This window comes from Bufo bufo, chromosome 2, assembly GCF_905171765.1.
Source record: "Bufo bufo chromosome 2, aBufBuf1.1, whole genome shotgun sequence".
In the NCBI taxonomy this organism is placed as follows: domain Eukaryota; kingdom Metazoa; phylum Chordata; class Amphibia; order Anura; family Bufonidae; genus Bufo; species Bufo bufo.
The window spans coordinates 59,381,110-59,397,890 of record NC_053390.1 but is presented as its reverse complement, the minus strand read 5'-3'; positions in this window follow the sequence as shown (position 1 = coordinate 59,397,890).

The window sequence follows — 16,781 nt, the reverse complement described above, 5'->3', positions numbered from 1 at the left end:
CCTACTCCATCCTCCATCTCCTCCTCGGCTGCCTCCTCCTTTTCCACTGCTACCGCCTCTTTCGCTGCACCCTCCCAGCTCCCCAGAACCTATTTGACGTGCCAGGTGAGACTTTGCCATGCTGTGCTGCGGCTGTTGTGCCTAGAAGACAAGAGCCACACCGGTCCTGCACTCCTTTCAGCTCTGCGGTCACAGGCCAATCAGTGGCTAATCCCACTCAATTTGACAGTTGGTAAAGTGGTGTGCAACAACGGTGCCAATCTGCTCAAACAGGGCAAAATGACACACGTGCCGTGCATGGCACACATCCTGAACTTAGTCGTGCAGCGATTAATAGCCAAATACCCCTGGGGTCCAGGATGTCTTGCGGCAAGCCAGTCAAATCTCTGGTCATTTTAGAAGATCTTACACGGCCATGGCTCGCCTCGCTGACATTCAGCGGCGACACCACTAGCTCGTCATACGTCTTATTTGTGACAGCCTGACGCGCTGGAACTCCACGTTGCATATGCTTGATAGGCTGCTCCAGCAGAAACGTGCCATTAACGACTAGCTGTAGGAACTCTGCGGCAGGACAGGTTCTGGTGAGCTTGTTTTTTTCACCGCTCCAGTGGCTGCTGATGCGCGACGCATGCAGACTTCTGCGGCCATTTGATGAGATCACCAAACTGGTCAGTCGCAGCCAGGGCGCCATCAGTTACATCGTACCTTACGCCTTTTTTCTGGAGTGTGCATTGTGTCGTGTCATTGATCAAGCCGTCGAGGAGCAAGAGCTGGTAGATGAGGAAGTCACAATGCTGAATGAATTCCCAGGGGGGACTACTCCATCTGAGACAAGTTAGCAGGAGTCTGAAGAGGAGTCAGAGGAGGATGGTGACTGGGGGGAGGAGGAGAAGGAACAAGAGCAGGCTTTAAACTTTTTGGCGATTCCTGGTGTTGTCCGTGGCTGGGGGGAGGTGACCGAGGACGGCATTCTCCTGGGCGATGAGCAGGAGCTAGGGTGCTCCACCGCTTCCAATTTAGTGCAAATGGGGGCCTTCATGCTCCAGTGTTTGAAGAGGGACCCCCGTATAAAAAGCATAAAGGTCAAGGACCTGTACTGGGTGTCAACGTACTTAGACCCCCGGTACAAACACAAAATGGCGGAAATGTTATAAGCATCAAAGAGGGCTGTCAGCATTCCCAGGCCTTGCTGCGAGAGATGCTGCATTCTGCTGTTGCAGGCACTGGCAGAGGAATTTCCACCCACAGCGAAACAGGTGCAGGTACTAATCCTACCGCGCCTGCAAAAAGAGGGCGGTTTGAAGATGTGTTAGTCATTTCGGATATGAGATCATTCTTGCAGCCAACCCATTGATAGCCGCCCTCCGGACCCAGCCTCAGGGAACGCCTAAACCGACTGGTGTCTGACTACATCGGGTTAACGGCCGATGTGGACGCTCTGAGAAGCGAGGAACCCCTTGACTACTGGGTGTGCAGGCTTGAACTGTGGCCAGACCTGTCACAATTTGCCATGGAACTCTTGGCTTGCCCCTGGTCGAGTGTCCTGTCCGAAAGGACATTCAGCTCAGCAGGGGGGATTGTGACCGGTAAGCGCACTTGCATAGCTCACGACAGTGTGGACTACCACACATTTTTTTAAATGAATGAGGCATGGATCTCGGAGGAATTCAACTCCTGTGATGACCACGTTTAATTGAATTTCCTCATGCCAGCCCACACATATCCGCCAACACCCAGAACAAAAAATTGTCCTTCCCTTATGTATATACAGTGGCATAAAAGGCCTTTTATGTCAAGTGAATGCCTAGTTTTTGTGGTCTGTACTGGCCGACAGTTACATATTTATCCTGTGTCCGCCTAATGCACCTCCAGCAATAGAATCCAAAGTTATGTGCTGTCGGGTGAATGCTTATTGGCAAATTTTTGGGCCTGTACTGGCCGACAGTTAAATTTTTATCCTGTGATCGCCTAATGTACCTCCAGCCACAGAATCCAAAGTTCTTTGCTGTCAGGTGAATGCCTATTGCCTAATTTTTGGGGCCTGTACTGGCCGACAGTTTTTTTTTTTTATCTCTAGCCACATAATCACACCCCTGTCTCACTCCTCTGCCTCTCATTATGGTGGAGTATGAACCGCATTCACCATAAGGACCTTCTAATGTCACAGGGTCATGTGACTGTGCCCCTCACCCCGTACTGTGCCCCTCAGCCCGTACTGTGCCCCCTTATACCTTGCATTGTGCCCTCTTACCACACCCTGTGTAGTGCTCCTAGTCATTCCCTGTACTGTGCCCTCTTATACCCTTTTATCCGGTCACGGTACGGTGGTGTTATCCGCTCATTGTACAGAGGTGTTATCCGGTCAATGTATGGTGGTGGTATCCAATAACTGGATGGCCATAACTGTATGCCTTTCCCTGCCCACGCCATACTTAGACTAACATAGACATATTTCTATATAATAAATGACCACCTAATTGTATTATTATTCGGGGATAGTGCAAATATCTTTATATTATAAAGATTCTAGTGTATTTCCCAGTAGAAAAATGGTCCTTGGGAAACACAGTCCTCATCCCGAACCACCAGGACCAGGTAGCACTCTGTCAGAACATGGTGGCCTCCCCTCTCCGACACGCTGCTCCGCTGTGTACTGGTGATTATTCTGACACTAGGGCTGGGTTCACATCCTATTTTTGCCATCCATTTAATGCATATCAAAAATGTATGCGTTAACAGATGCCTCAGACTGATGCCATACAGTGGCGTCCGTTCACCATACAGTTCCATGGTAGAAAAAAAAATTACGTTAACGTATGCATTTTTTTAATGGACTCTGCAGGATACAAAAAGGTGTAGTGCTGCCCATTTGTATACATCAAACCAATAGGAAATAACATTTTTCTAGGCTCCGCAGGGCACATTTTTGAGAGTTTCCCTTTAAGATGCATAAAAATAGCCCCTGATTCAAATACATATTTTTTGTGGGAATTTTTGCCATTGATCCCCTCTGGTATATCACTGTCCATATTTTGGGACTATTTGTGTACTTCTAGTAAGTGGTTGCTGGCTGCAAATATGACCTGAAGGTTTTTTAGGTTCGCCTGCCATTAAAGTGAATTGCAAATCGTCCCGGCCGATGTTCGTCCATCACTACTGGTTACAACTCGGCCTGTTGACTATGTCCGTAACTGGTACCTTGCTCTAATACCCTCTAGTCTGCCTTGGCCTCAAGGTGTTGTCCTCGGGGAAGTCTATCCCCATCATCAGTGGTACTGTGAAGAACAAGTCGTTCACTTAGACAACGCCCTTAGAGGAGTTTGGTTACGTGACACAGTGGGTCCAAACCTGCTGGTTCGTGACAATGTCATTATACTTTTCAAATATTACCACACTGTACCTTACAGTGCCAAAATAAAGTCACATTCACACAAACATACAAATGTACAGTCGTGGCCAAAAGTTTTGAGAATGACAAAAATATTAGTTTTCACAAAGTTTGCTGCTAAACTGCTTTTAGATCTTTGTTTCAGTTGTTTCTGTGATGTAGTGAAATATAATTACACGCACTTCATACGTTTCAAAGGCTTTTATCGACAATTACATGACATTTATGCAAAGAGTCAGTATTTGCAGTGTTGGCCCTTCTTTTTCAGGACCTCTGCAATTCGACTGGGCATGCTCTCAATCAACTTCTGAGCCAATTCCTGACTGATAGCAAGCAACCCATTCTTTCATAATCGCTTCTTGGAGTTTGTCAGAATTAGTGAATTAGTGGGTTTTTGTTTGTCCACCCGGCTCTTGAGGATTGACCACAAGTTCTCAATGGGATTAAGATCTGGGGAGTTTCCAGGCCATGGACCCAAAATGTCAACGTTTTGGTCCCCTAGCCACTTAGTTATCACTTTTGCCTTATGGCACGATGCTCCATCGTGCTGGAAAATGCATTGTTCTTCACCAAACTGTTGTTGGATTGTTGGAAGAAGTTGCTGTTGGAGGGTGTTTTGGTACCATTCTTTATTCATGGCTGTGTTTTTGGGCAAAATTGTGAGTGAGCCCACTCCCTTGGATGAGAAGCAACCCCACACATGAATGGTCTCAGGATGCTTTACTGTTGGCATGACACAGGACTGATGGTAGCGCTCACCTTTTCTTCTCCGGACAAGCCTTTTTCCAGATGCCCCAAACAATCGGAAAGAGGCTTCATCGGAGAATATGACTTTGCCCCAGTCCTCAGCAGTCCATTCACCATACTTTCTGCAGAAGATCAATTTGTCCCTCATGTTTTTTTTGGAGAGAAGTGGCTTCTTTGCTGCCCTTCTTGACACCAGGCCATCTTTAAAAAGTCTTCGCCTCACTGTGCGTGCAGATGCGCTCACACCTGCCTGCTGCCATCCCTGAGCAAGCTTTGCACTGGTGGCACTCCGATCCCGCAGCTGAATCCTCTTTAGGAGACGATCCTGGAGCTTGCTGGACTTTCTTGGACGCCCTGAAGCCTTCTTAACAAGAATTGAACCTCTTTCCTTGAAGTTCTTGATGATCCTATAAATTGTTGATTGAGGTGCAATCTTAGTAGCCACAATATCCTTGCCTGTGAAGCCAATTTTATGCAACGCAATGATGGCTGCACGCGTTTCTTTGCAGGTCACCATGGTTAACAATGGAAGAACAATGATTTCAAGCATCACCCTCCTTTTAACATGTCAAGTCTGCCATTTTAACCCAATCAGCCTGACATAATGATCTCCAGCCTTGTGCTCGTCAACATTCTCACCTGAGTTAACAAGACGATTACTGAAATGATCTCAGCAGGTCCTTTAATGACAGCAATGAAATGCAGTGGAAAGGTTTTTTTGGGATTAAGTTAATTTTCATGGCAATGAAGGACTATGCAATTCATCTGATCACTCTTCATAACATTCTGGAGTATATGCAAATTGCTATTATAAAAACTTAAGCAGCAACTTTTCCAATTTCCAATATTTATGTAATTCTCAAAACTTTTGGCCACAACTTGTACATACCCTTCTTCATCGTTTTATCTCGGCTCAATTTATCCAGAGATGTGAGGAACTTTATAAAAAATAAAAAAGCAAGATTTTGTGATATTGTCACGAGATATCTATCCTATATGTGTCACTTGGTTGCCACCCAGTAGCTGTTTTGTGAATGACAGCTTGTCAAGGTTTTTCTTAGCAGGTTACAATATTGTGTTGAATTTGTTTTAAAAGAAATTGGAGTCTTTAATCAAATTTGAGCTATAGTAACGGTAGACACATCTGTAGATCATCTCCTTGTCTACCCAAAATGTTACTAACTTTTCAGTACCCTCCAGGGGTCAATCTTTGCCAGCAGTGCATTTATTCTGAAAGTACTGATGATGAACCTCCGTTACCTTCGCATCTAGTGACTACTATGGATCTCTACAAAAGCACGAAGACACTGTAGTCACCCAACAACAATGGCTTCTAGTCCTGCCCTTTTACTTGATCTTCCCATGTATTTCCATTATTTTATTATAGTATTGTTTCAAGGTCTTTCTGTCTATACTTTTATCATTCATAAACTGGCTAAAGTTCATTTCTAACAGAAGTTTTGCATTTTCAAGCACGGGAAAAAGATCAAAGTTAAAGAGTAAGAAATGTGACTACATAAATCGTTTTGGCTGGAGTAAGTGACACATAATACAGAAGAGGTTCTGCTCTGGTTGTTAAGTAAATATTCAAGTACATAAAGTGAAAACGCCTTAATACTATCTCCCGCAGTGTAATGACTTGTTTTTGTGGAAATAATGGCTTTAGAGCAGACTCCCAACTAAAATATAAGCACAGGATTATTTTGGCTAAAGATATAATTCATAATATTTTCTTGGTATTAACAGTGATCCCAGCAGGACATTGTCTATGTGAAGTCCGGTTGTTTGGGGATAGTTATATAATACATTAGTGATAATGGTGAACACATTTTTCAAAAAGTTAATTCGCCGGTTCGACGAATTTGTTGGGAAAAATTAGGTTCGATCTGAATAAATTTGCGGTGAATTACATAAAAAAATGGCTATTTCCCAGCTGCAGAAAGCCTTTATAGTGGTGTAGAACATTGTGCCTTGCAGTAACACGCATATAGAGTCTGCTTTGGTAGGGAAACAATACTGTGAGTCCGTATGACATGCAGATGACAGGCGTCGCACTTAGAATCACTGCACACTTCACTTATTTGGGCAGTCACGGGTCCAAAACTGACTAAATAAGTCACGTATGAACTCAGCCTTACTGCTCAATGTTAGCGCCAAGAAGAAGCGCACTCCTTTTACACCATCATCAGCTGATTCCACATAGATGTCTACAGAACCTGTTCTATTAAACACTTATACAAGTAGAGCCCTCCGACAGAGGGAAGAGGGTGTCAGCAGCAAGTTTGTGTTGAGTCACTGATTATTTTGCCCTTCCTATGATTCGTCATAACAATAACCCCCAAAAAACGGATCATGTCTGTGGAGCATCTGCCTTCACTCAGTCAGCATTTGGTCAGTAATTAGGGTTGAGAGAACCCGAACTGTAAAGTTCGGGTTCGTATCGAACTTTACGTGTTCGGCACCCGAACCCGAACATTTCAGTAAAAGTTCGGGTTCGGTGTTCGGGTAATATTAATACCAATGATTTTATTACTGGGGAGGGAGGGGGGTCTGGCCCCTGCTGCCTGGCAGCACCCGATCTCTTACAGGGGGCTGAGATCCGCACAATTAACCCCTCAGGTTAGGCACCTGAGGGGTTAATTGTGCGGATCACAGCCCCCTGTAAGAGATCGGGTGCTGCCAGGCAGCAGGGGGCAGTTATGTACACAGTTCTTAGTATATTCTAACTTGAAGCGTCCCCATCACCATGGGAACGACTCTGTGTTAGAATATACTGTCGGATCTGAGTTTTCACGATCTTGAAAACTCAGATCTGAAAAAGCTAATACTATTATTTTCCGTTATAACCATGTTATAACGGAAAATAATAAAGTGAAGTTCGGGTCCCCATTGACTTCAATGGGGTTCGTGTTCGAGTCCAAGTTCGGATCAAGTTCGGGTCCCGAACCCGAACTTTTTTAAAAAGTTCGGCCGAACTCCCCGAACATCCAGGTGTCCGCTTAAATCTATCAGTAATCCATCAGTATTGCTAATGCCCCCAAAAAACAGGAGTGGATCCAAAACAGAGATGACCCATGAACGGAATAGTTGCATGTCTTCCGTGTTTTGTACCCACTCCTGCTTTTGGCTACCAAATCACAAGCCAATTCTTTTTTTATATTTTTTTGGAACGGTGGAGAAAAAACTACGTTTATTTAACAAACAGGACATTAACACACATACAATACAACACAGAAGGGGAAAAACCACAAGATTTAAAAGACAAACTGGAAAACAAAGTGCTTCATCAACAAGAATGTATTGACAACCATTATCAGGATGACCACGATGGTAATGCATGCGGATCAAGAAATGTATGGGGTTATGGCTGATAATTGGAGGAAGTCCAGTACTGTTCGTGCAGTCGGTCCAACTTATGGAGGGTGGAATTCCAATAGTTGGAAACGTCGCATATATGCTTATGTTGGGGGATGCCGTTCTGCATCTGCAGCTCAAGGAGGGTGTGCTTTGCAGTGTACGATTGGCTGAAGTGCTTGCAAAGTATCGTGGCCATTTTTAAGATGTCTTGCAGATGGGTGGAAGACTTTAGGAACGGCTTGACAACCAGACTGAACACATGTGCCATGCAGGGCGAATGGCCCAGGCCTCCTTGACAAAGCGCTGACACCATGTTCTTCCCGTTGTTGGTCACCATGGTTACGATTTTGAGTCGTCGCGGAGAAAGCCAGTATTCGATTTCTTTATGAAGGACATGGAGCAGTTCTTCCCCTGTGTGACTTAGTTCGCCCAGGCAAACCAGGTGCAGAACAGAGTGAGATTGATGAGAGGGGTCGCACATGGCTTGCATACACTACATGCCTCCAACATAATTCTTGGATCTCTGCATAAAAATAATGTATTTGGTGTAAATCGCGAGAGGGACATATTTGGAGACATTGACTTCACAAGAGATGCAAAGCAGGGGAGTTTACTTTGAAATTTAAAATTTCAACGCGGCGTAATTCGGCCCATACAGCAAAAGGAGGTGTACATAAACCCATCAATTTCCCCCAAAAAAGCCCATTTCACATAACACATTTCACCACTACGTAATTCTGCCCATACCGCAAAAGGAGGTGTACAATCACCCATAAATAAAATAAATTTAAAAAACTGTGTCACATAAAGTCGTTCCATGCTGCAAAAGGAGGTGTACATTCACCCATACATTTTCCTAAAAAAAAGTCAGTGTCACAAAGAATTTCACCAGTCAGTACTTCAGTCCATACCGCAAAAGGAGGTGTACATCCATCCATAAATTTTCCGAAAAAAAGCCAGTGTCACATAAAAATTTTCACTGAAAAAAAGGCTTTACCACATATTACTGCACCGCTGAACAGCAAGTAGGCCCTTAATTGAGGGGTGTTGGACATGGCTTGCATACACTACATGCCTCCAACATAATTCTTGGATCTCTAATGTATTTGCTGTAAATCGCAAGAGGGGCATTGTTGGAGACATTGACTTCACAAGAGATACAGAGCAGCGGAGTTCAACCACCTCTATTTGCTTCCCCCTGTTTACTGCGGTTGAATTAACCAGCTTCAGCTTCATCTGATGTGTATGCCTACGGAGTCCTTTTATTATGGCTTTGCACAGGGAGCAGGATTGTTGTACACAATGTTGATGGAACTCCTGATCTTAAGAAACTGGACTTGGACTCCAAGGAGAGGCTCTCCTGTCATGTCCTGTGTGCTGTGGAGATCGAATGCAGACGGAGCAGATACAAACACATGAATGTTTTCAACTTAGTGAAGCTGCTTGATTTAATTGTGAATAGATGGTAAAGGCAAAGTCTGCTGGTATGTTGTCATCAGCGTCTTCATTATGTTTACTGCAGGACCTATGATGACATAATTTGATCCATACAGCAATCACCCATCAATTTTCCCAAAGAAAACATGGTTGAAATAAAAAATTTCACCAATGAAAGGATAATGGAATTCGGTTCATACAGAAGAAAGTCTACTATCACCCATCAATTTTCCCCAAAAAAGCCTGCTTCACATAAAAAATTTCACCACTACTTAATTCGGTCCATACCGCAAAAGGAGGTGTACAATCCCCCATCAATTTTCCCGAAGAAAACATGGTTGAAATTAAAAATTTCACCAATGAAAGGTTAATGGAATTCGTTTCATACAGAAAAAAGTCTACTATCACTCATCAATTTTCCCAAAAAAGCCTTGTTTCACATAAAAAATTTCACCACTACATAATTCGGTCCTTCCCGCAAAAGGAGGTGTACAATCACCCATCAATTTTCCCAAAGAAAACATGGTTGAAATAAAAAAAATTGACTAATGAAAGGATAATGTAATTCATTTCATACAGAAGAAAGTCTACTATCACCCATCAATTTCCCCAAAAAAACTGTTTCACATAAACATTTTCACCACTACGTAATTTGGTCCATCCCACGAAAAGTGCTTCACCACATACAGTGGCGTAATGTGGGGGGTGGGCAGGGGGGTCGTTGCCCCGGGCACCAAATTGCAGGGGCCTGAAGCCTATAAGACAGTAGAGCGACGCAGAACTCGGTCACGAATCGATTAGCTCACTGTGACCTCCTGCGTCGGATCTCGCGAGATGACGCGATGACGCGGTGCGGGAAGGCATAGTGAGGCATTCGTGACCGCCTCCGCCGGGATGCCATAAGCTGTGATGGAGAAGGTAAGTATTAATTTTATTTTTTTTATGTACCCTACCCTAATTGCAGAGGCACTGGGGGCACTATGGTGGTTGGGGAGGACCAGAAAGAGGAGGACCACTGACTGGACATCATACTAATAAGAGTGGAGAGGCGGCCATTACATTAATAACAAAGAGGGGGCAATTACATTATTAATAAAGAGGGGGCCATTACATTAACAATAAAGCGGAGGCCATTACATTATTAATAAAAAGGGGCAAAATCCATTATTAAAAATTATAATAATAATAATAATAATAATACAGAGGGGGTCCTTAATATTAATAATAAAGGGGGGCTATTATATTAATAAAAAGAGGGGGTCATTAATAATAATAATACTAATACAGAGGGGGTCATTATAATATACAGGGGGAATAATATTATGGGGAATGGGGGACTATCTGTCTGGCTCTAGCACAGTATTGGGGGCAGCAGGATGACAGTGTTGAGACACCAGGAAGGAGAGGATGATAGTAAAGTGAGGAACCTAAAAAAAATTCTGAAAGAAGGTGTCATGGCGGTCTTATCTCCGAATGAAGATGTTGAGGAAAGTCTACATCACAGGAGATGTCACTGGATGTAACAGGTATGTGGTGCTGTATTCTACTGTATATAATAATGTCCATGCACATATCTGTTTCACGGTAGGGTTGGGGGAGGAGATTGAGAATTTGGCCCACCCTGCCGCATCCTGGCCCCGGACTTCAGGTCACACTGTGCGTGTTCTGAATTCTGAGGCCTCACACCAATCTACTACATTATCTGTACTCAGAGAGTTATCACTGTATTATCTGTGGTGTTACATAGGACTGCAGGTGAATCTACTGCATTATCTGTACTCAGAGAGTTATCACTGTTATTTGAGGTGTTACATAGGACTGCAGGGAACATCTACTACATTATTTGTACTCAGAGAGTTATCACTGTGTTATCTGAGGTGTTACATAGGACTGCAGGTGAATCTACTACATTATCTGTACACGGAGAGTTATCACTGTTATCTGTGGTGTTACATAGGACTGCATGGAACATCTACTACATTATCTGTGCTTAGAGAGTTATTACTGTGTAATCTGTGGTGTTACATAGGACTGCAGGTGACATCTACTACATTATCTGTACTCAGAGAGTTGTTACTGTTATCTGTGGTGTTACATAGGACTGCAGGTGACATCTACTACATTATCTGTATTCAGAGAGTTATCACTGTGTTATCTGAGGTGTTACATAGGACTGCAGGGAGCATCTATTACATTATCTGTACTCAGAGTTATCACTGTGCTATCTGTGGTGTTACATAGGACTGCAGGTGAATCTACTACATTATCTGTACACGGAATGTTATCACTGTTATCTGTGGTGTTACATAGGACTGCTAGTGATCTACTACAGCATCTGTTAAAAGGGGCGTGCACGGGGTAGGGCTAAATTTTTGCCTTGCCCCAGGTGCTGGCAACCCACGCTACGCCACTGACCACATATAACTGAACAGCTGAATGGCAATTAGGCCCAATTTTTTTTCTACTTTTACACAACATAAAAGGCTTTTCAACAGATAAATGCAATGCTGGACGGCGAATACCCGTATTTTTAGCCCTATAAGATGCACTGGCCCATAAGACGCACCTAGGTTTTACAGGAGTACAATAAGAAAAAAATATTTTTCATTAGATCTCAGATCAGGCCAGCTATCAGACCCCCAATGTTAACCTGTTGGGGGACACATGACGTACCGGTACGTCATGTGTATTTCCGATCACCGCCGCATGGCGGGCGGTGATCGGAACTGGGTGCCTGCTGAAATCAATCAGCAGGCACCCTGGGACAATGCGGGGGGGGGGGGGGGGGGGTCCTGTGACGCCCGGTATCGGCGATCGCGGCAAACCGCAGGTCAATTCAGACCTGCAGTTTGCTGCGTTTCTGGGTTATTCGGGTCTCTGGTGACCCGATAACCCGGAACAGGATGGTGATCGGTGGTGTGATAATACACCACCAATCACCATCCTACGATCCTGAGAGGTGATGGTGACATCACCTCTCAGGATCGCTTCTGATTGGCTGCAGGGCGGGCGGGAGGTTTAAGTTATTGCAGCTCTCCTCTCCTCCTCCTTTCTGTGTCCGGGAGCAAGGAGAGAGGAGCCTGCATCGGATCTCCTGAACCAGCACCCCCATCTGTGCCCAGCACCCCCCTTCTGACCCTTCACAGTGCCATCTGGCACTAAAAGGTACTTAGGGGAAGGTGTCACGGCCATGGCCATGACCGTGACTCCTTAACCGCAAGCGGTTGCCTGCGGTTTGTTTTTGGTTGTTCAACCACAGGTGAGGGCTGCTTGTGTGTTGCCTCACTTGTGGTTGCCGCGGGCAACAAATGGTTGGCGATTGTCGCAGATAGCAGCCTGAGCTGGTGCTAGGCAGCTTGCGGCATCTTCATGCGGTTACACCTAGCTACCGCTTTGTTAGGTGTGTGTGTATGTATGTATGGTGTGCACTGTGTTTATGTTACGTGTGCACTGAGACCTTTCCCTTCACTGTGGCTGCTCGCAGCAACGTTTTGTATAGTGTGTACATGTGGTGGCAGTGTCCCGGCCTTCGGGCTGACTCCCAGGACATGGTAGCCACCCATGTCGTTGCCTGCGGCAACAGCCACAGTGTGACTTTCGTTTTGACACTTCCCCTTTAAGTTGGTGTTTTCCCTTCCCTGTCGTTTTGGAAGGGTTAACTCCCTTTCTGTGTGTATGAGTCACGGGGTGTGTCTGATTGTGTGGGTGTGGCCACTTAGGCCTATATAGCCTTGGTGTTTGGCATGGCTCAGTAGGTTGCTTCAGCCATGCTTAGCTGGAGCAGCCTCCTGTGTTTACCAACTGCCAGTGAGAGCCACCCTTGTGGTTCATAAATATAATGTCACATTAAGTTTATGTTTATCTTTATGTGTGATGTCTATGTGATGGTCTGTTGGGATTTTCCTATGTTGTTTAGTGCAGCTTATGGATCTGGATTCCTGCTTGCACAGGGATCCAGTCAGCAAGGCTGTGGCAGGTAGGTGGAACTCGGATAGTTCACCTGCCATATCCGTAAGTCTGTTTTTGTTCCCCTTTTCCCTGCAGCTTGGCCAGTGAGACCCCTGTTCCTCCGTGTCTAGTAGGAACAGGCCGTCTTACCTTGACTCCTAGTCCAGGGACCGGTCGGAGGGTGAGTTAGGGATCCGAGGTTCCGGAGCATGGGTCCTCCTACCTTAAAGGTCGGCCCATGCAGCTAGGAGTTAGGGTCAGGTTAGGGACGCTTTAGGAGGTGACCTGCTCCCTAATCCTGTTGTCCTGGCCGAGCAGCCATAACACCACCGGGCATCACACGGCTGAGGGTTTTCCCCACCCTCAGCCGTGACAGAAGGTTAGGGAAAGGTTAGGTTAGGCAGAGATATTCAGGGAAAGTTTTGGGGAAAAAAAAAGTTTTAACTATTGCATCACCCTGATCGGGTGTCTGGGGTCCACAGCACAACTGTGTGACCCTAGACCCCCCAGGGGTGATGCAGCTTGCCCCGACACCCCCCCCCACACACACATTTTTTGGGGTGCAAGCAGGTTTTTTTTCTTGCTTACTCTGACTGTGGCCGGCACTCTTAGCGTCCGGCCACTGTTAGCGCATCGCACACCCCACCACTGATCAGCTTCGGACGGCTGATCAGAGAGTTTGAATCTTTCTTATTTATTTTTCAAATTTTTGGGGCTTTTTTATTTTTATCTTATTTTTTTCTGTGAGTACGCGAACACCCGTGCCCCCACACACACGCACACTAAAAGATTTCCACACACGCACACACACACACTCCCCTATGGCCCGCCGGATGTTCTCGCCCAGCTTGCCTCCGACTCCAAGAGCCCCAGTGAGGACGAGGATGACCCCACTTTCCTTTTGTCATCCGCGTCCTCCTCATCATCTAGCGATTATAATGAGCCCCCAAGGTGGAGCAAGGGGACCGCCATGCCAGGGACCCTGTGGCCCACACTATTACGAGCAGCTCTGGGGCTCATACTAGTTTTCCGGCCCACCAGATAAGTCCACCGGAGCCCCCTACCGGTGAACTTGCATGGTCTACCCCAGAGGATTTTGTGCCTGTGATTCCTGATTTTGTTGGCCAACCAGGAATCCAGATTCCCACAGTGGGCTTCACTGAATATGACTATTTTAGTCTTCTTTTCAGTGACCACTTTCTGAATCTGATGGTGGAGCAAACGAACTTGTTCGCCCAACAGTTCATTGCTCAACACCCGGGCTCCTTTTTGGGTAGGGCCAATGGCGGGACTCCGGGCAGTGCAGCGGAGATGAGGACGTTTTGGGGCCTCGTGCTGCACATGGACCTAGTCAAAAAAAACGGTGTCAGGCATTACTGAAGTGGGGACGTCTTCTACCAGACCCCACTTTACAGTACGGCCATGACACACTCCCGTTTTGAGGCCATTCGGAAAAATGCCTGCATTATGCAGATAATGCAGCATGTCACCCCAAGGTGATCTTGCCTATGACCGCCTGTACAAAATGAGGCCGGTCATCGATCACTTTGAGGCCAAATTTTTGGAGGCCTATGTACCTGGAAGGGAGGTCGCGGTTGATGAGACTCTCATTGCTTTCAAGGGCAGACTCATTTTCCGCCAGTATGTTCCCTCTAAGCAGGCGAGGTATGGCGTGAAGCTGTACAAACTTTGTGAGAGTACCTCAGGGTGCACTTACAAGTTTCGTGTGTACGAGGGGCGAGATTACCGTATTGAACCCCCAGAATATCCCCCCACTCTGGGTGTTAGCGGGAAACTTGTGTGGGACCTTATGCACCCACTGCTAGATAAGGGTTACCACCTGTACGTGGATAACTTTTATACTAGTATCCCCTTGTTCCAGTCCCTCGCCGCCAGATCCACGTCCGCTTGTGGGACCGGGCGGAAAAATCAACGTGGCCTCCCTACCCACCCCCTCCAGATACCTATCCCCAGGGATGAGACCCGTGGCCTTACCAGTGGAAACCTGTTGCTGGTCAGATATAAGGACAAGAGGGATGTCCTTGTACTGTCCACAATTCACGGTAACGGCATCAGCACTGTTTCTGTGCGAGGTACCACGGCAACGGTCCTCAAGCCCGATTGTATCGTCGACTACAATCGGTATATGGGAGGAGTTGATCTCTCTGATCAAGTCCTCAAGCAATATATTGCCATGCGCAAAACCCGGGCATAGTACAAAAAAGTTGCAGTCTACTTGGTACAGGTTGCCTTGTACAACTCTTTTGTGCTGTCCCGGAGCGCTGGCAACACAGGGAAATTCCTCCAGTTCTATGAGGCAGTCCTCAAGGCCCTGATCTTTTCTGACCAGGAAAGAGCAGGCCGGATCGTCCCTGGCCAACAATTTCCAGGTGTGGTCCCCCATACTGTAAAGAAGGGACGGACCCAAAAAAGGTGCAGAGTGTGTCACAGGAGGGGGATACGAAAGGACACCACTAGAGTTGAGCGAACACCTGGATGTTCGGGTTCGAGAAGTTCAGCCGACCTTCCCGGAAATGTTCGGGTTCGGGATCCGAACCCGATCCGAACTTCGTCCCGTAACCCAAACCCCATTGAAGTCAATGGGGACCCGAACTTTTGGGCACTAAAAAGGCTGTAAAACAGCCCAGGAAAGAGCTAGAGCAGCAACATGTAGGTAAATCCCCTGCAAACAAATATGGATAGGGAAATGAATTAAAATAAAAATTAAAAAAATGAACCAATATCAATTGGACAGAGGTCCCATAGCAGAGAATCTGGCTTCACGTCAGCAGAGAATCAGTCTCTTCATGCCATAGCAAAGAATATGGCTTCATGTCAGCAGAGAATCAGTCTCTTCATGCCATAGCAGAGAATCTGGCTTCATGTCAGCGCAGAATCAGTCTTCATGTCATAGCAGAGAATCAGGCTTCACGTCACCCACCACTGGAACAGGCCACTGTCACACATTTAGGCCCAGGCACCCAGGCAGAGGAGAGAGGTCCCGTAACAGAGAATCTGGCCTTATGTCAGCGCAGAATCTGTCTTCATGTCATAGCAGAGAATCAGGCTTCACGTCACCCACCACTGGAACAGGCCACTGTCACACATTTAGGCCCAGGCACCCAGGCAGAGGAGAGAGGTCCCGTAACAGAGAATCTGGCCTTATGTCAGCGCAGAATCTGTCTTCATGTCATAGCAGAGAATCAGGCTTCACGTCACCCACCACTGGAACAGGCCACTGTCACACATTTAGGCCCCGGCACCCAGGCAGAGGAGAGAGGTCCCGTAACAGAGAATCTGGCCTTATGTCAGCGCAGAATCTGTATTCATGTCATAGCAGAGAATCAGGCTTCACGTCACCCACCACTGGAACAGGCCACTGTCACACATTTAGGCCCCGGCACCCAGACAGAGGAGAGAGGTCCCGTAACAGAGAATCTGGCCTTATGTCAGCGCAGAATCTGTATTCATGTCATAGCAGAGAATCAGGCTTCACGTCACCCACCACTGGAACAGGCCACTGTCACACATTTAGGCCCAGGCACCCAGGCAGAGGAGAGAGGTCCCGTAACAGAGAATCTGGCCTTATGTCAGCGCAGAATCTGTATTCATGTCATAGCAGAGAATCAGGCTTCACGTCACCCACCACTGGAACAGGCCACTGTCACACATTTAGGCCCCGGCACCCAGACAGAGGAGATCGGTCCCGTAACAGAGAATATGGCCTTATGTCAGCGCAGAATCTGTCTTCATGTCATAGCAGAGAATCAGGCTTCACGTCACCCACCACTGGAACAGGCCACTGTCACACATTTAGGCCCAGGCACCCAGGCAGAGGAGAGAGGTCCCGTAACAGAGAATCTGGCCTTATGTCAGCGCAGAATCTGTATTCATGTCATAG